This window comes from Balaenoptera ricei, chromosome X, assembly GCF_028023285.1.
Source record: "Balaenoptera ricei isolate mBalRic1 chromosome X, mBalRic1.hap2, whole genome shotgun sequence".
In the NCBI taxonomy this organism is placed as follows: Eukaryota; Metazoa; Chordata; class Mammalia; order Artiodactyla; family Balaenopteridae; genus Balaenoptera; species Balaenoptera ricei.
Genome location: NC_082660.1, coordinates 66,645,844 through 66,666,418, shown reverse-complemented (window position 1 = coordinate 66,666,418; position 20,575 = coordinate 66,645,844). Strand labels below are relative to the sequence as shown.

The following is a 20,575-nucleotide window of genomic DNA, read 5'->3' as shown; positions in this document are numbered from 1 at the left end:
TGGAAAACTAGACACTAAAATATCCAACTGTAGCTATTTTGGGGCTATAAGATTGAACAGGACTTTTTTCTCCTTATTTTCCTTCTTTGTATTTTGCAGTTTTTGAAATGACTTTAGGTGGTGTAATTTTAAAAATCCACAATAAATATTTTTCTTTAAGTTACTAGCTAGCTATATGCTTTGCATGTGAATTTTTTTCAGGAAGCCAGTACAACTGTATTTGGTAAAACATAGACGTGAGAATAATGAATGTAGCAATTGCCCTTTATTTTTTATTTTTTTATTTTTTTTTAACATCTTTATTGGAGTATAATTGCTTTACAATGGTGTGCTAGTTTCTGCTCCACAACAAAGTGAATGCCCTTTATTTTCAATATGACTTGATTGGAATGTGCAACTGGTTTCATAAATGCAACCACAAAGAAAAATGTTTTCAAAAATTAATAAAAGTTATAGCCAAAGAGGATGAGCAGTTGCCACATATAGAATAGTGGAATGAGTTTTATTCCTAAACAAATAAATGATGCAGCATAAATGGTTTCAAATGGCAAAAATTCTGTGTTTTAAACTTTGATATATGTTTATTAAATTAGCTGTATTAACTATCATATTTAGACCCCTGTTTAGATTTATAGTTTTATTAAAGTAATACATGCCCATAGTTTAAAGCATTGATTTTCAAACAGGTTTAATTGAGACATGAAGGAAGAAATGCATTTTACATCACAATAGAGGATATGTGTGTGTGTGTGTGTGTGTGTGTGAGTGTGTGCTATAACTCACATAAGGTTAAGAAAAAAATAATTACCCTTAATGTCTGTAATGCACTTTTTAAATTTGATATGTATATATATATTTATATATATGTGTGTATATATATATATATATATATTTTTTTTTTTTTTTTGGCCTCGCTGCACAGGCTGTGGGATCTTAGTTCCCTATCCAGGGATTGAACCCGGGCCCTCCACAGTGACAGCACAGAGTCTTAACCATTGGACTGCCAGAGAATTCCCTGCAATGCACTTTCATGCTTTCTAGTCATGTTGTAAAAAATGCTGGTAGTGACCCATTAAATTAATCTTTCAATTCACTAAATTATTTTTACTCATAGTTTGATTGATAACTATAAATAATGCTTATGCTTATGCTATGACTTCTTGATGTTTCAATTTTAGACATTATCTATGATTTTCCATTTCAGAGAATGAACATTTATCCCTCTTTTACCTACACCATCTTTTGGTACACTTCATGTGCTTGCATTCCACTCACCCTCCCGCCCTTGCACCTTTCTCCTAATATTGATTGGGTCAATAGCCAACATTTACATAATTATAACTATGTAAATGCTACTCATGGCTGAGCCATGTTGAATTTTGTCAAATGCTTTTTTTGCATCTCTTGAGTTTGCCTTGACTTCTTGCATTTGCTAGAATCACCAGTAGATTGTTGAATATAAGTTGTGAAAGTGCACATCCTTGTCTTGTTCCTGATCTTAAGGGGAAAGCTTTCAGTCTCATCATTAAGTATGATGTCAGCTGTGGGCTTTTGGTAGATACCCTTTATCAGGTTGAGGAAGTTCCTTCCTATTCCTAATTTATTAAGCACTTTTTAAAAACATGTAAGTGCATTGGATTTTGTCAAATTCTTCTGTGGCTATTCAGATGATCATGTGGTTTTGCCCTGTATTACTATTGTATTTGGTTTGCTAGTACTTTGTTGAGGATTTTGGCAACTACACTGATAAGGAATATTAATCTGTAGAAGTTTTAAAATTTTTATTCCCGTGATATCTCTGTCTGGTTGTCATTTCAAAGTAATACTGACCTCAAAGGATGATTTTGGAGGGCTTCCCATCTCTGCTATTTTTTGGAATAATTTGTAAAGAATTTATACTATTTCTCCTTTAAATGTTTGCAAGATTTCACTAGTGAAGCTATTTTAGCCTGGGCTTTTCTTGTGGGAAGTTTTAAAATTACTAATTTAGTCTCTTAACTTGTTATAGGTATATTCAGATTTTCTGTTTCTTCTTGAGGCACTTTGGGCACTTTGTGTCTTTCTGAGAATTTGTCTATTTCATCTAGGTTATTTAATTTATTGGCATACAGTTGTTCATAATATTCCCTTATACTTCTTTTATTTCTGTAAAGTCAATACTGATGAACCCTCTTGCATTCCTGATTTTAGAAATTTGATTCTTACCTCTTTTTTTCTTCATCAGTCCAGCTGAATGGTTTTTTTTCAATTTTGCTGATCTTTTCAAAGAACCAACTTTTGGTTTTGTTGACTTTCTCTATTGTTTTTCTATTCTCTATTTCATTTATTTTCACTCTTATTTCCTCAGTTTTATATCCTTGTAATGCTAGCTATTACAGAATTAAGGCCAGTCCCATGCCAGATTTAGTCAATGTACACTTTGGCAAGGCAAAGCTGTATTCAAGGGACTGATAGAGTATTCTTGACTATTTTTCATTCCTGTACCCCAACCTCAATTCAGGGTGTTCACAGGTTTGAGGAGATCCTCTGTATTTGGATTCTTCACAGGAACAAAACCAACATGATATCTCTATATCTATCTATCTATTGAGAGAGATTATCTATCTATCTATGGATGTATGTATATATATCTTTTATATAATATATAAATAAATATTCATTTACTAATTTTAAGGAATTGGTTCACTTGATTATGGAGGCTGGGTAGTCCAAAATCTGCAGGGTGGGCTAGCAGGCTGAAGACCTAGGGAACAGCCAGTGTTGTAGTTCAAGTCCAAAGGCTGTCCACTGGCAGAATTCTCTCTTGCTCAGGGAAGGTTAGTCTTTTGTTCTATTCAGGCCTTCAACTGATGGATGAGGCCCACCCACATTATGGCAAACAATCTGCTTTACTCAAAGTCCACTGATTTAAATGTTAATTTCATCTAAAAACACCCTCACAGAAATATCCAGAATAATATTTGGCCATGTGTCTGGGCACCATGACCCAGCCAAGCTGGCACATAAAATTAACTATCATATTTTCTAAAGAGGGTCATTCTCCTAACAAATGTATTGGGTGGGGAATAAAAGGGAATCAGAGCCTCAGAGTGTTAGTGTGGAGGTAGTAGAGGTCTCCAGATATTTTCTTTACCACTCCTGAGGAAATGCAAAGTTCAGACAAATGCATAGGTCCAGGACCCAAAGTATTTATAGCATTCAAGACTTACAAGCTGTGCCTCTTTCTTGAATTTCTCTTCAGATTGGACATAGTAGATTAGGGAAGTTTTGTCAAACAGAAGAGAAGTGGAAAGAGCAAGTAACTGCATCTGCAATTATTATTACGTACTGACATCAATTTTAGAATACTTTAAAAAGTGGAATGTTGTCCATTTGTTAAAATGATAAAGATGATAATTAGGACCATGTTAAAATATTTAAAACAACACTATATCTATTAAAATGTTGAGGTTAAAACATTACATATTTAAGCAAAAATTGAAAGAACACAAAGATATGATAATGGACATGAGGTTTCATTTTGGGGTGATGAAAAATTCTAAAATTGTGGCGATGGCCATACAGCTGTGAATACACTAAAATCCATTGCACTGTACACGTTAAGCTGGTGAATTGTATGACATGTGAATTATATCTCAATAGAACTGTTATAACAAAAAAAAGTACACAAAGAAATAAAAGCATTTGTTATAGTGCTGTAGAATCGTGGGCAAAATTCCCTTTTATTATTATTATTTGGCCACGCTGTGTCAGCTTGTAGGATCTTAGTTCCCCAACCAGGGACAAAAACCATGCCCCCTGCAGTGGAAGTGCAGAGTCCTAACCACTGGACTGTCAGGGAATTCCCAAAATTCCCTTTTAACTTTTGTGCAATAATAAATGATTCTTTTAATTTAGGAGTGAGGTTCTTTATACTACTATAACTTCAAGCATTTCTATTTTTCCTCTTTTTTTTCTTTCTGCATATTGCACATTGTTGTATATAACCTTTTTGTGCATATTAGGCAAAAAAAAAAAATCTTCCATTATGTCTCCAAATAATGTTAATATGACATTCTTAACAATTAGAGAGGATGATAATGTACACATTTTATGGGTCTCAGAATTTATAGAATTGTGGGTTCTTAGTTTTTGGTATTTCCAAACTGGCTTTCTTAGAAAGCAAGAACCAGCCACCAAAGTAAAACATCATAATGAGAAACAAAATGTTATTTTGTATTCTCTCCTCCTCACATCCGAAAAGGAATCTATTTCAGAACCTGTTGAATAAATGATGCCACTTCTCTTAAAATTAATATGTGAATTTCTCACAGAAGACAGGAACAAGCCTTGCATCTAGCACCAAAGGACACTGAACAGTATTTTTAATGTTCAGACAATACCAGGGTTGTGAAGAGAAAGAAAAAGGTGTTGCATACTCCTTCTTACCCCCAAACTGATTGAACACCCTTTCCCTTTTTGCTCTGTGCATAGGGTCTTTTGGTCCCCTGCCTCTGGGTCTCCTCTGTGGGTTCATCACTAACCAGGCATTGTTTGCCCAACACTAGCTAGTTGGGCTCAGCTTGAGAGCTTCTTTGGAGAAGATTGTGTGGATACAATATCTTTTAAACAGCATTTTTTGCCGTATTTTTTACAATTTGCAACATCAGACACACAAGGGGAGGAGTAAGAGGCCCAATAGGGCTGCAGACCAGGCAAGGCCAAGAATACACGGGTAGGCCACTAAGGATAACAGAGCGAATAAAGGCAGCCAACAGGGAGACTGGCAATGAAATGGTGGGCTAAGAACAGAAGAGGGATTGACGAAGGAAGATGGGCTGAGGGAAGGATGGTGGTGAAGACCGGTGTAACCAAGAGGAAGAAAGGTTGAGGAAGCAGGATGGGCCAAGGACCTGGGCGAGGGGGAACACCGGAGGCTCAGCCTCGGGGAAAGCTGGGGCTGGGTGGAGGGGTGGGGAGAAGAGGGCGGGCTCAGCGCATGCGCCTGAAGCACACTGCGGCGATCCTGGAGAGGCGGCGCTGTCTGGGCATCGGCGCTGTCTGGGCATCGGCGCTGTCTGGGCATCTGAGCTGCGGCTGGAGGTACGGCTGGTCCTCTGCCTGCTGTCCACTGCCACCTTGGCCTGCTCTTGCCGCCCTGGCGCCGCGAACTCTGTGCCGCCTCTCCCTTCACCCTGTCTTGGGACGGCCGGCGCTAAGAATTCATGCTATGACCTTCGATGCAGCCAGGAGGTAAAGGAACGACATAGGGGAAGAACATGGAGGGCGGCGGAGGGAACTCGGCCCAGGGGGATCCTTAATTTGTGTGTTCTCCCGGTTCACGAGAGGAAAAAATGGGGGACAGTACGCGCCTCAGACCTACAAAAGGATGTTGAGCATTTACTTCCCATTGTGAAAGTAATACAGACTTCTTTCCATTAATCAGGGTTGAGGCACCTGGGCGTCGGCATTTTCCATAACGTTCCTTGCTTTAAAATTTTTTGGAGTTCTTCATATGCAGTAGAAGGTGTATTTAAAGGTCGGGGTTGTAGGACTAGGAGATTATGAGAGCTTTCTTTGCCTTTGTTCAGGGTGGTGGCTCTTATTACGGAATCCGAGGGTACTCTAAGCCCCTCCCTGAGGGTCGGGGCGGATTCTATCTAGATCTGGCATCTGCTCTGCAAGCAATGACGTCTTTCCCGTATTCCACTTCCTAGTTTATCACACCTACCCCCATTAGGGAAGGCTGGTAATGGCTCTCCTTGATTGAGCACTGGGGCACAACTATAGCGAGAAACACATCCAGATATCATCAGGCACTTTTATATAAAAAACTGAGGTGGGAGGATAGACGCGGTGCGCACGTGTATTTGAGAGTGTGGGGATGCGCGGCGCGGTAGCGTGCAGGTATGCAGTCGTCCTTTGGTAAACGCGGAGGATTGGTTGCAGGACCCCCGCGGATACCAAAATCCGCGGATGCTCAAGTCTCCTATATAGAACGGCATAGTATGGTCAGTCCTCCGTATCCGCGGAGGGTCCACTGTATTTGAGGTCTGATGTCTGTTGGGGGGGTGGGGGGTGGGGGGGCTTCCATTGGGGAGAGCGGGAGGTACGCACGCGTAAGGCTTGGGGCAGGGGGGTGGGTCGAATGCGTATTTAGGAAAGCAAAGTTGCTGGTAGTTGATAGGCGCGGAAGGGACGAGTGAAGGTGCGCATGCGCACTCGAGACGACTTTGTGACGGTTGGCTTTAACGGGAGGAGGGGAGGGGCGCGCATGCGTATTTCAAACGGAATGACGGGGAGGGGAGGCGCGCAGCGTACGTGTAATTAAGATTGCAAAATGGCGAGGGGGGAGGTAAGTTGTCTTTTTGCTTGGCCATCTTGGGCTAGGAGGGCCTGCAGAGGAGCAGATCGACCTTTCTAGTTGGGTGAGGGGGGTTAGCCTGAGTTGGAGTTGTCTTAGGCTGTGGCCAGATCCACCAGATAATAACCCAGAATCCTAGCCCCTCTCTGGCCTATAGATAATGTGGGTTTAAAAATGCGGAGGCGATGATGACTTTACAAAAGGTTACGGCAGCAGGCTGTGTGTAGGAAATGCGTAAAACGGGAGCACTTGGAGACAAGGCCACATTCGGGCAGTACGCCTCTGGAGGGCTCTCTGCCGGACTTGCAGATCGTGGGCTGGTGTCCTTGGCTCTGGACACATTCTCTCATTCCATCAGAGTAGCAGAACCCAGCGGTTGCAATATTGTGAGAACCTACTGATGGTCAGAAGCCCTTGGTTTTCTCCCCTTGAGGTTGTAGGGGTGAGGATTTGGCTGTTTCCCAGTGCTTGTTCCACTTTGCTTTAAACCTAGGATTTAGGCAAATGATAATGGTGGTATGAAGGTGACCTGGGTTCACATCCTTTCTTCTAAATTATTTTTTTCTGTAGAACTTTGAGCACGGTTTCGTTTAGGGGGACTATTTTTTTTTTTAGGCAGCAGCACTGTCATGGCTCTTAGAGGGCTGTCAGTGAGGGTCTACTGTTAATCGCTAAAACTAGTAATTTAGCAGTTAGATATGTAGAAGAAAGGGCACAGGATTCAAAATTGAGACAGCTCTTTTCAGTAATCCTAGCTGTGATCTCATACGGTCATTTTCCTTCTCTGGGCCTGTTTCCCTATCTATAATAATAATTATGCTTAAACGTCTTTGGAGCTTAAACTGTGTGCCAAGTACTGGGTCTACATGCTTTTACACATGCCTTAACTAATTTAGTACTCTGGACAGTCTTATGAAATAGCAGTACCGTTATTCATCTTTTACAAATGAGAAATTTCAGGGACACAGGTAAAGTAAATCCAAGGCTTTATATCCGTCTGAATGACTGAGACTGGATTTTTATCCAGGTACTGTGGCTTCGGAATCCTGTGCTCTTAAACATTATATTTATCCACCAAAATGATGGGGCAAATTTAAAGGACCCTTCTTTTATGGTTTCAAATTTTATTTGTAACTTATCTATGCTGTTTAAGAAAGGAGACCTGTTTGCTGATTTTTACTCAGTGCATTGTACAGGGTTACATATGTTGAAGACAAAAAGTAAAGAATTGGTTTGGAGCCTAATGGGGTGGCCATCCTTACCTACCCTTGTCTTCTGTGCTTTTTGTTCTGCAGAGGGTTTAAAATGGCCGACTGCGGCAGGCTGGACACACCCTTCTTGTTTTGCATGATTTGAGATCTGGTCTGACGCTTTGAGACAACCAGTCATTTACCGCAGTAGAGATTTTTTCCTTACCAATTATTAATATTTTGGTGTGTTAATACCAAGGTTCAATAGTAAAGGAGAGGGTACTGCTTTTCTTTCTCATAATAAAAGACAGAGAATACATGGATTTCTTTTATTATTTGGTTGGGATAGATTCATTGAAGGGGAATTACTGTGTCAAAGGGTATGAACATTTTTAACACTTAATATGTATTGCCAAGTTTCTTCATGAAAAGGTTGTACCAATTTTTACCCACACAAGCATTGAGTAGTATTTATTAAAAACATTATTTTAATGGATAAAGAAAACAGTATTTAATTTTGCATTTCTCTGGTTGTAAGTTTGGATTCTGTTTTCCTCTATATGTTTCTTAGCAGTTTTATTTTCTTCCATGTGATGTTAGTTCATGTCTTATACTGATTTATCTGTTGGAGTTTTTAGTTTAGCGTTTATTATTGTTATCTATTTGAATGTGTTTTGTAAATAAAGGCTCTTACTCAGATTTCTGTAATGTTAGAAATATGTACTACAGGTTATTGTTTGCCTTTTAATTTTTGTTTCTAAACTTTTGGTTAGTAGAAATTTGAAATTGTGGTCAAATCACTCTATCTTCTGTTTTGTGATTTTTCTTCCATTAAGTTTGAATAGTTCCCTCAATGTAGAAATTTGGTAAATACCCATTGTAGCTTCATCTGAAGATAACCATCAAGTATGAGGGAAAAAGATCCATAATTTCACCACCCAGAGATAACCAGTGTTAATAAATGTGTTCACTTTTTTTCATTCTTCATTTTTCTACAGTGATCACATATTTGTACTATTTTATATGGTGTTTTGTGTTTATAATGTGCATTTTTCCACGTTAAACATTTCTGTGATTGTCATTGAATGGTTTCATGATATTTTGTTGTATGGAAGTAGCTTAAGATTTTCAGTATTTTAAATTATGTAATGTCTTTTCATTTAGTTTTTATTGTTTATCTATTTTGAGTTATTTCTTTATAGAACAGAGTTCAGAATTAGCATTATTCATCAAAAAATTTGAACATTGTAAAGACCTGCCATAATAGCATTCCAAACGTTGTCAATTTTTGTACCCAGTCATTTAGGTACATAAAAATTTTTTTTACTTACTTTATATGTAAAAGAATGGTATCTTTGATTTATGGTACATTTCTCTGATTATTGGCGAGGCTGGACTCTTAAATGTTAATTGTTAGCTCCTATTTCCTTTTGTGAACTATTCGACTTGGGTCTGAATGTTATCTATTTGTAAGAGCTCTATATTATGTGTTCTGTGTGAGAATCTATTACCCCTTGTCATTTGTTGCAAATGACAAACCTCATTTGTTGCACATACACTCCTGGTATATGTTTGTTGCCATTGAGTATGAAGAAATGTTTGTGATTCCAAAGACAACTGCTGCATGGAATACATGTCAAATTCTTGGTAGCCATTTTGAGATAACATTTATTTGTTCTTTAAATAGATAGCCATTTCTTTTCATCTAAAAGGAAAGCACTGTTTGCTGCACAGCAGTGATGCTCCCTCGTTATGGGTGTGGGGAGAAGACATGGCAACATTTTGTCCTTAATAAGACATGGCAACCAAGTAGACAAGACACAAAACAGTAGTCCCCTTCCCCCCATCCATTCGGGGACTGATGTTCTTTTGAATATTTATGAGTGATCTGGGGGAGGATATGGACATAGTGGAATGTTCACATTTGTAGATAACACGGAACTCTTTGGAGATGTAAAGTGGTAATAGGAACAAACCGCAACACCTGAGAAGACACTGTGCGTGTGGGCTAACAATTGGCAGAATGGAACAGGGTAGATAAGAGCAGTGTAATGACTTTAGGGGAAAATAGTATGTTAAGCATACAAAATAGTGGCCTCAGAGACATTGGGTCCCAAGACAGGGATCTCAGTGTAAGCAGAAACAATTTATTGATGTCATCAGCTCAATTTGCTGTTGCAGAGACAGAAGACCCATTAAAAACCTAGGCCTCATTAAGAACAGTATGTGACACACAAAAATTCCATCCTATCTTTGTATAAAATGATCTGAACCAAATGACCAGTTAACACTAGTAATCTCTCCTCAAGGAGTCTCTTACTACCTCTCACCGAATTTTGAGAAGGTGGTGGGAAGAGTGTGTTACCTCTGTGTTTCATTTTTCTTATTTATAATATGGAGGTGATTTAGATTATATATTCTCAAAGGTTTTGGGAGGGGATAAGGTATCTTATTTTGGTTTCCTGAAACTGAGTCTGTTATTTGTGGTTCAGAGAATCTGTTTAATTATATTTATTAGTTAAACCTTTCTAAATTATTATTCCCACTCCATGAGCTATATACTATCTTTTATATTAGTAACAGTCTAATTTTTATTTTGTCAGTGAAGGGGGGATTATTGGATTTGGAGGTGTCAAGTGAGCCGTTACTTGCTGCCTTTTGTTATCCAGTTATACTGGGTTAATTCAGTTAGTTGTAAGCTTCCAGTTTTCAGCATTTTGCTAGTTGCAGATGTTAAACTAGGCTTATGCGTGTGGTGGGGAGGTTGACAGACGTATAATAAGCAAAATGAAACAAAACAATGAAACAAAGCAACAACAACAGAGCTTGTGTTGTAGAGGAAGTGATTGGGAAGGTCCTTTACTGGAGGTCTGTGCCTATCTTAAGGACGGGGGTCCCATTTTACATCATGCCAGTGTCTAGTTCCCAAATCCATTTATGATCAGGAGTTAGGGAGAGCGTGGATATTAGAAATAGCCTGAAAGCATTTAACCTTTGGTTTCTACAATTTGTTCCTCCCCTCTCTTGATGTTACAGCCAGCAGCAGCCTGGAGCAGCACCCCCTGGAAAGAAATTTTACATCGGCCATTATAATACAACCTGATAAGTGTTACAGCACTTATCAGGTTGTATTGTAATTGTCTGTGTATATGCCTGTCTCCCTTCCTATGTTATCAGTTAGACTGTGAGCTCCTTGAGGGCAGGGACAGTGTCTTCATCTCCAGAGCCCAGCCTGGCACATTAGTAGGCCTCAGTAAATGTTTATTGGATGAATAAATGAATGACTCATCAACAAACATTTATTGTGTGCCTGCTAACGTGATCTCCACAGGCTCTGGACTGTCAACTGTTTTCTTCAAAATGCGTGTGGTCAGAAACTTGCTGTTTCTTTCTAGTTATGTATATACCTTCTTAAGAGTTTCTCATGAGATAATGCTATTTTTGTGTTTGGATTTCAATCCTTGGTATTTACAGATGTTGCTACTATTGCTACTGCTGACAGTCTCTTCCTTGGTGGAACCTGGGTGAAAGCTGCCAGATCAGGAGCTTCATCCTCACTGTCTAGTGTTTGCTAAATGGTTTCTATTTGTAGACTCATCCCCTTTTCACTCCTCCTCAGGTCATCCTCCAAATGGTATTCCCACGTGGGCTCCACATTCTAGATCAGGGGTGGGCAAATACAGCCCATGGGCTGCCTGGTTTTGCAAATAAAGTTCTGTTGGAAAACAGCCATGCTCATTTGTTGATGTGTTGTCTGTGGCCTCTTTGACCTACAACAGCAGAGTTGAGTAGCCACATCAGAGACATGCTGACCCACAAAGGCTGGCCCTAGAAAAAGATTGCCTACCCTTTTTGGAGTATCACTCAACAGTCATAGTTTCATTCCCCTCTCCATTCACCGGAGATAACTTTTAGCATCTCAGAAACTCATTTATTTACTTCATTCATTATTACTTATGACGAGTCTTTTTCCTGTTTTACAGATGGGCCAGCCAGGACACACTTCAAACTAGGAGACTGATTATAAGACCTCCCCCAGGGTCCTGCAGTCAGTCAGTTATATGGTGTCCTTCAGCATCAAGGTTCGAGCTTCAACCCTAGAAATTAAAATTCCTTTTGTTATATCCTAACTTGAAGCATATGGACATTTCATGCTTTGGTGCCTTATCCCTTGCCCCCCCATCTTCCTACACAGCTCTTTGCAATGAGAATATGGAAAATAAGGAATTAATATGAGATAAAGCAGAAAAGTAGACTGAGGCAAATGTTTAGAGGGTCTGAGTGCTAATTTTTAAACTGAGAAATGGGATTTCTGGAACATTCACTTATTCAGACTTATACAGGTAGTGAGCCTGCGCTTCCAAGAGCTTAGGGCCCTCCCCTCAACCCTCTCTAACCCACCGCATGTTGTCTTGGTAACCTGTCTGTGAGTATATTGTCATTCATTTCACTTCATTAAAAAGTTGGAGAGCTCCAAGTCTGATGCAAGAAATGTAGATCTAAAAAAGCAAAAGGGAGAGAATATCAGATAGTCTCATTCTAGGAGTAAAATGGAGGGAAAGGCCTTACAGCGTTATTTTCAAGCCGCTTGCTGGATTTTTCCCAGGACTTTATTATGAAAATTTCATACAGAAAAATTGAAAGAATTGTACAGTGAAAACCCATATACTCACCACCTAGATGGTACAATTAACATTTTGCTGTATCTGCTTTATTGCATATTCGTCCATCTTTGTTGGGTGGGTTTTTAAAGTACTTGTGTTGTCATCCATTTTGATTTCATCTGTATCTGGCCCATTATGGTGCAGAAAAATAATCTCTTTGGATTCTTATCTGTATTTTCCAAGATGGTATGGAAACTGCAGCCTAACTACCTACAAGCAGATCTGCCTGGGAATAAGAGTCCTAGGGAGAGAAGACATTTTGTTTCTGAAAGAAAATGGCTGCAGCTCACTGTTGTTTACTGGAAATAATAGGAGAAGGAAAAATGGAAGTCCAGATCCAGTGTCAGTAAATCCTTGCAATAATATACTGCCCTGCACTTCATTCACTTCACTGGCTTTGGGGGGTGGGGGGCAGCTGGTTTTCTGAGCTGCTTCTGCTTGGTTCTTTCCTTTAAGAATTGATGAAGGAGAAACAACAAAGTGATATCGAAGTGCCACTGATGTGATAGTCAGCATTAACACAACTCCTTGGAATTTTAGTAAATGGATTTTTAATTTGGACTACTGTCTAATAATATTCTTTTGGACCTTTTCTGTTAGCAATAGCCACAGAGTCAAAGGAAGCACCATGAACTGAAATCTTATTTATCTTTATCATGAATATGATAATGTTACCTGTTTGTGTCTATCTCCCTTCATTTAAGTTCAAGGGCAGAGGCCATATCTTACTCATCTTTGTAATTCTCCTAGTAAAAAATGTCTGTATTCATAAAAAATGCAGTATTACATTTAACACCTATCACATGGGCAAAGATTAAAAAATGTTATACTAGTGTTGGTGGGATATGTCCAATTTTAGTGTAATCCTTTGTAGGAGCAATTTGGCAATATATATTAGTGGGCAGAATAAATATTGCATGCCCTTTGACCCAGCAATTTCATTTCTAGGGATATACCCCTAAATATTCTAAATAAATTCTAAATATTTTTTTAAAATGTTCTAAGGATATTTTAAAAGATTTAGGTATGGGAATGTTCACAATGTTCATAGCAGTAAAAAAAAATAGAAAAACTTACCTATCCCTAAATAAGAATTTGAATAAATAAATTTTGGTGTATTCATATAATAATACAACTTAGGCATTAAAAATAAAAATAGTCTTGTAGATGAGTATATGGCTTGGAAAGATGTACCCAGTATATTAATTGAAAGAAAGGCTATGGTTTCATCTAATTTTTGTTAAATAAAAATTCATGTTTGTACATGTACATAAAAGTAATTGGAAGCATATACCCCAAGTGTTAAACTTTCTGGGATTTTGTGATTTTTACTTTCTATGTATTCTTAATGTATTTCTGGAATTTTTTTTTCACAGCGTGTGTTTATGACTTTGAAAGTTAAGACAAACATTGAAACGGTTTCCATTTTGAAATATGCTGACCTGAACAGAAGTGGAATAAATGGGTTGGTTGAGGGGGCTGGAAACTGGAGCAGTTTAGTTTGGAAAAGAGCTGGGCCGGGTGGGAGTAGGGCATGGTGGAAATAAGATCTCTGTCTTTAGAGAAAGGCACTAGCTTAACTACTAACTGTTCTTGGCTCCTTAGTGCAGGCATTTCACGCATCAGGCTTTACACTTACTGTTTATTCCCCAATTAGACCCTGTACACATTCCTTTCCCACCCATGTCCCTCTGGGCTTTCATAAGCTAAATAATTGCTGGTGGCAGCAGCTGCTTATGGGTGTGCAGATCTTGCTCTAGTAACGGCTGCTTTACTTTATCCAATAAAGAGAAGGCTCAAACCCATCAAGGCTGCCTCCTCACCTCCCCCGCCCCCAACATATACCACTTGGCATTATGAATCTTCCCCACCTATGGTGGGAGAGCTTTCTCCTGGGTCTCATGATTACTAGTAGATTATAAGACACTATTATATTTCACTGTGGGTGAAACAGTTAAAAATGAGCCCTGAGAAACTGCTCCTTGGGTCTTCCTGGGGTTTGAGGGTTGCCTGCATCTCACTGCAATAACAGGAAACCTAGTTGCACTAGTTGGTGCTGCCAGCATCTAATGATAATAATTAATAGCCTGGGCTTTGGGCCGTCACTGAATTGCTAGATTTCTGGGTTGCTTTTCATGCTAAGCAGCTAGGGACTGGGAAACTTAGAGGCAGAAGGCTGCTTCCTTAGGAAGAAAGGACCCTTTGGGGTCTTTGGCTTGTCCTGTGTGGGTCTTAGGTCTCAGAGCCCCATTCCTCCTCGTGGTTGAGTCTTGGAGGTAGGGGACTAGCCACGGGCCTACCTAGCTCCTTGTGATCCTTTTGGTAACCCACACAGCTGATAAGGGACAAGATATGTTCTATTCCTTTTCAGGTATGTGTAAAGTGAGTCCTGGTGGGAGTTGAGATTGTAAATGACAGGCCTTGGTCCAGAGCCCAGGGTTTTGTTACCTTTCCTCATCAGTGTGAACTAAATGCCATATGATGAGTAAATGAAGATTTAGTTCACTTTTAGGGGGGCCTTTTAGTCAGGAGTATGGAATAAAGGGTCATAATTGCCAGACATAGAAGGGCCCCTAAGATACCAAGTTTACCTCCATTCAAAGATAGGATATTGATTGAGGTCTAAAGAGGGTAGGTAGCTAGGAGGATCAGCATTAGTTCAGATCTGAGTTCTAACACTTTGGAATAGTTACTTGGTGCCTCTGTCCCCAAGTTATCTCATTTAAAATAGAGGCAAGAATCCTTATTAAATAATAATTGTTTGCGTTGCGACAGTCTTTGCCAGATAAAGATAGTTGTGATGCTAATAATAGTGCTTAGCAAGAGTGTAATCTGAGGTCCATGGTGTGGACTGGATGACTTGACTATGGTAAAGTAAAATTAAAGCTAGATCTCATACCTTAACTGTTCTTACATTTGTTTCTTCTTCCTTCTCCCTATCCTACAGGTGACACCAAACTCGATCAGAAACCATGCCACTGATGAAGAGGTATATTGAGCCCTGCCTGGCCCAGTGAGGTTACTAGAGAATTGGAAGAGACTCAAATCAGCATCCTGCACATGGTTATCAAACCATTGTGAAGTCTTAGTAAGTGGTCAGTGGCTCTGGTGGGCTTGCCCAGTTAGTGGGAAGGGCCAGGAAAGGTAGTCTTACTAGGCCTTTCCCATTATGATATGATAAAAGGTCTTAAAATATTCAGACTACACTAGAGAGTACTGAGCCTAACCTCTCCTTTTCCCATTCTCCCATTTTTGCAGATGATATCTTGCCCAGATCATAGCTAGTTGGTATAGGAAATGGATTTGAATCCAAGCCCAATACTGTGTCTTCCACCCAGTGCTTCCTCTAGATTCCATCTAAGTCCAAGGAGGCCATGTGAGACAGAAACATTTTTATTCCATACTGTGAAAGATTTTTATAATAGCCTCTGAGATTGCGCTCCTCTGATGAAGAAAATGTCCATGGTGTGATTTTTTTTATTATGCATAAAATCACCTGGGGTGCTTGTTAAAAATGCAGATTCCTGGGCAGCCTGAAACCTTGTCATTGGTCAAGAGCAACACTAAGACCTACCTGTCACTTACCCTGAGGCTTCCTGCCCAGTGGGTTCACCAGCAAGCCAGAATGAAGTATCATTGCCCTGGATGTCCTTGTGAAGCCGTTAGGAAGTCTTGGTAAGTTGGTGGTGGTTTCGGTGGGGTTCCCCAGTTGGTGGCAGAGAAGAGATGGTTGTGACGTGGCACTTCCCCCCTTCCTTCAACAGACAGTTATTAGGTGCTTACTAAGTGCCAGAGACTGTTCTAGATATTAACAAAGTCCTGCCATCATGGACTTTCATTCCTATGAGAGTAGACAAAAGAATAAATAACCAATAAATAAGTAAATGTGTATCATAAATGTTATATCAGAAGTTTCTCCATTTTGGTGTGAAAATGGTTGGGTTGGACTCAGCAATACTGTGTGTTTTTCTCCCCCCTTCCCATTCTCCCTTTTCATACATTCCACTGTCTATCAGTGCAGTGGAGGCTGACAAGCTGAGTATGGGAGGGTCATAGATAATGAAAGCAATCTTTTTCCTTTTTGTAACCCCTCACTAGGCTGAATTTTGAAGGATATCTTTGAAAAGTGTTTTAGAGAGTCTACCAGATTTTCCATGTGAGTGTACGTGCAGCAGAAGAGGGGGTCTTCTCAGTGATTAAGGTAACACAGTGATTAAGGTAAGTAGGGGGGAGGAAAGACTGACATTGCCTTGACTCCTGTCAGGGAGGCTCTTAGAAATGTCATTTCCAGGGGCCAGTACTTTTAAAGCCTGCAGTTTATTCTATGATATATCCTTCTCAAAACAATTGGGGTGGATTTTATGCTTACCCAGTCTGAGAACACCCCTGCAGAGGGTCACGAGAACTGAAATCGTTCCCAAGTAAACTCGGTGGCATAAGCTGCATGTCATAAATAATGTCAACATGACACTGATTACACTCCCCTTAGGGGAGAGTCTAATCTTTCAAACCAGACTTGTTGAGAGTTTTTCTTTGTCAGACTATGGAGCTACATACATCTTGTCAAAAGCCAGCTCATTAGCAGAGGCTTGTTGTTTCAGCAGCCGCCAAGTATATAGCACTTTGGATTAGTAATTTCAGAGGCAGCAGCGTCTTCTTGTGCACTCCATTTAAACCAATTGGACCAGCATTCATTTTTGGCTCCTCAGGGATCAGCCCCCTAATAGGCTTTAAGGAATAATGAAATGGTTCATAATTAAACTGGGCAGCATCTATAAAATGGCCATTCTTGGGAGATCTCTGCAGAAGCCACCCCTATCTTAAGCTAGTAGCTCCTCCATCCAGAGTTAATACCCGAGGGCCATATCATTCCTTGGTATCTGCCATTTTTTATGGAAGCAATAAAAGTCACCTTTTCTCATAAGGATGGTCTTGAGATGGTGCCTTCATAACATAATGTTCTTGGTATAGTCTCTGGTGTGTTTGGATAATTCCTGTTGGCAGAATTAGGTAGATTAGCCTGCACTGGGAACCTGAATGATAGAAACATGGTCTTTTCCCTACAGAGAAGTCTGGAATAGTCGTTGATACAAAGAGAGTCCCTGCATTCTTTATCCTTCACCAGAACTTATTTTAAAATGACATTGTTCATGTGTAACGATATGAATGTTAGCATGCAGTTAAAGTCTTCTGTCACTTTCTCTATCTGGGCCAAAGTGGGATGTATATATAAATTTGGCTTTTGCTGTCTGAATGCCATTTCTTGCCCTAGGACTCCCCTAGCCTTGTTATCCATCCTCCTTTCCTTTTGTGACAGCAGGTCTGTTGTTTTTTCTTTTTCTTTTCTCTTTAGGCTAGTCATCTAGCACCCACATACAACATTTGAAAATTTCCTTTCTAAGGTCATATAATATTAATAATAGTGCCTATCAGTTATAAGTGCCTTTTATGTTCTAGGTTAGTGCTTTACACCTATTTGCTATCTCATTTTAAATTAACATTACCTCTGGGAAGTAGGATTTGTTCCTCCTTTACAGATAATAAAACTGAGGATCAGAGAAGTGTTGTCACCCATGTAACACGGAGCCAGTGGTGGAGCTGTGTGAGTCACACTCCAAATATCTCAGCTACCTTACTTGAAGCACTAGAATGTTTTGAGCACGTTCTTAGTTGTTGGGACTTCCTGACTCCTTGTGGGCTCTTCATCACTGTCGTCTTCCAGGATATAGGGGCACATGTGAGTGGTTCATTCTTGAAGGGAGATACAGATGCACAAGAGAGATGGTGCAAGGGTTGTGTAGGCCCCTCTAACTTTTAGAGATGACCACTTTGGATGGATGAGCATTTATTTATTTCCCACACCACCATTCACTATTTCTCTTTGTCTTCTCACCTTTTGTTATTACCCCCACTCTCCAGCATGATGTTTATGTTGTATAGTTTCTATGAGGTTATACTTCCTTTTACACAAACAAAAAGGAATCACAAAAGTCAGACTTACAACTGAAAATCCCATCGCTTGCAGAATGTTAACTCAGGTGTAGGTGTATCGGGTTGGAGCAGCCTGCTGTGTAGATCAGCATGTCCAAGCCCGAATTCCGCATAAACATTGCCTTCCGTTAGAAGACAATGCTGATAAAATTATTTTCTGTTCATATCAAGTGGAAAACAACAAGAATACCTAACAATTAATACTTTCATAAATTTTATTGCTGGTAAGGTGACAGTGTCCAGATAGTTAACATAGACTATAGGGCTTGGCAAGCTATGGCCCACATGCCAGCTGCCCATTTTTGTAAATAAAGTTTTGTTGGAACACAGTCATGCTCATTCACTATTGTCCATGGCTGCCTTTCACACTACAGTAGAGTTGAGTAGTTGCAACGGAGACCATATGATCCACAGAGACTGAAGCATTACCACCTGGCCCTTCACAGAAAGTTTGCAAACCACTGGCATAGGTTAAATGTACTATGACTACAGATGTTCCCCTCCCAACCCATTTTCTTTTCTGTGGGACTTAGATTTACAGCTGATCCTACAAAGTATGGAATCTTATAGTAGTCAGTTTGCCTCTGAATTTCTTCCCACTCAAATTAAGCTCACCAAGAAAGCACATTCACAAATTTGCTATGTATGCAGAAACAACTATGTTTTATATGCCTCACTGTAGCTATTCGTTTATCCTATATGGTTCCCTTATTTTTTTCTTTTTTCTTTTCAGGGATGACTTAAATTTTAGCCATTCTCAAGTATCAATAAAGTACTACTCATGTTTCCTAATTATGAGTTTATCCTAATTTTTCATGCATCTTTCCCTTCCTGTAGCATGAAAGCAGCCATAGACAATATGGAAACAAGTGGGCAGGACTGTGGTCCGATAAAACTTCATTTACAAAAACAGGTGGCAGCCCGGATTCAGCCCATGGGCCATAGCATGCTATCCTTGTTCTATACTGTATATACACGAAGACTTTAAAACAAGAAGACTTGAGGTGATACGTTAAAGCAAATATTCAGGGTGATCTTTATTCAAAATACTTGTAATACAGTGACAGTAACACAGCTCTACTTGAATTAGCACTGGAAAGTGTCTCATGATCTGTGCATTATGTGCATGACTTAGCAGTCACCTAGATATTGGCCTGAGTTCTTGGTAGAGTGATAGAATCCTCATGGGCCACGTTATTATCATCCCTTAGAGGATCTTCTTCCTTGTCACAGGTCTTTTCTTTGCATGGCTTAGAAATGACTTTGTCTTTATGTCTGTTATTTGTTCTTATTCTTACATTATCAGCTCTAGTGTTTACCTTCTTCACCAGCATGTCTTCTACCCTACGTAGGCCCAAAAGTGAATCTGATACAGAGGTTACTTTGGATGTAATCACTCTCCTAGCAGTCAACGTAGGGGGCTGTGGTTTTGGTAATTTGCTATATCAAACCCTAAATGGCTTTCAGGATTAGGAGGAATTAATCCTTCCATTGATGTCTCAAAATGTGATCTGAACAAAGTAACAGGGATCTCAGTCTAGTAAGTGTTGAACATGGAAGTAAATCTTTTTCTTTGCCCTTTTTGTTGTATTTGTTATATTTAATAGCTTTCCTTATAATGAACCTACCTTATATTTCCAGAAGAAATTTTCCTAGTTTTCAAGAGTATTGAATTAGGTCTGCTAAGTTCGCTATTTTTAAATTTTATTTTCTATTTTATTTTTTTACTACTTTGTTTCTGTGTTCAAAAGTGAGTTTTTGGTTGGAGTGACAGTCTTTGTCAGTTGTTGACGTTAGGGTCATTAATGAAACCTTGTTGCCTGAGCTTTTAAATTTAGCAGATCTCAAACTGTCCCATGCCATCTGAAACATCTGTTTAATAAAAAAAATTTTTTAATAATAAAACAATTAAACATCTGTTTTAATTGGCATTATAATATAAAAAATAATTTGTATCTGATATTTGGGCCCTCGTTCAATTGCTGCCCTTCTAAGTTTGTGTAAATAATGCTTAATGTGCACATCCCTGTAAATAAGTTTTTGCACATATCCATGTTTGTTTCCTAAGGTTGGATTAAATGTACAATTCCATCTAGTGTATGAGAATGCCTGTTTTTTCATATCCTCAGTAATATACTATATTGTGGTTTTAAAAAATCTGCCAGTTGCAAAGGTGAAAAGTGGTCTCCCTTGATGTTTTAATTTATTTGATTCCTAATGAGATGGAACAGTTAAAAATCTTTCTTGGGTCTTATTTTTAAGTTTCTTTTTCACACTGATTTTTGATCTACCATATATGTCACAGATGTTTCCCTCAATTTGACATAGAAGTTCATTTTTATGTAGCTCAAATATGTTTTTTCTTTATGGTTTATTCTCCCCTTGCA

General features: G+C 39.2%; 1 long non-coding RNA gene across 13 annotated transcripts in view; it reads left to right on the top strand.

The window, feature by feature from the left end:
• The first annotated feature begins 5,012 nt into the window (after window positions 1-5,012).
• LOC132357813 (uncharacterized) overlaps window positions 5,013-20,575 on the top strand; it is a 62,302-nt gene continuing 46,739 nt past the window's right edge. For 8 of the 13 annotated variants that reach the window (XR_009500347.1, XR_009500339.1, XR_009500338.1 and 5 more), the window contains exons 1-4: window positions 5,013-5,232; window positions 15,145-15,285; window positions 15,718-15,872; window positions 16,296-16,398. This is a non-coding gene — a long non-coding RNA (uncharacterized LOC132357813). Of the gene's footprint in view, window positions 5,233-6,265; window positions 6,335-11,516; window positions 11,616-15,144; window positions 15,286-15,717; window positions 15,873-16,295; window positions 16,416-20,575 lie in introns of those variants that run through there. The other 5 variants (XR_009500341.1, XR_009500344.1, XR_009500342.1 and 2 more) reach the window with 3 other exon arrangements.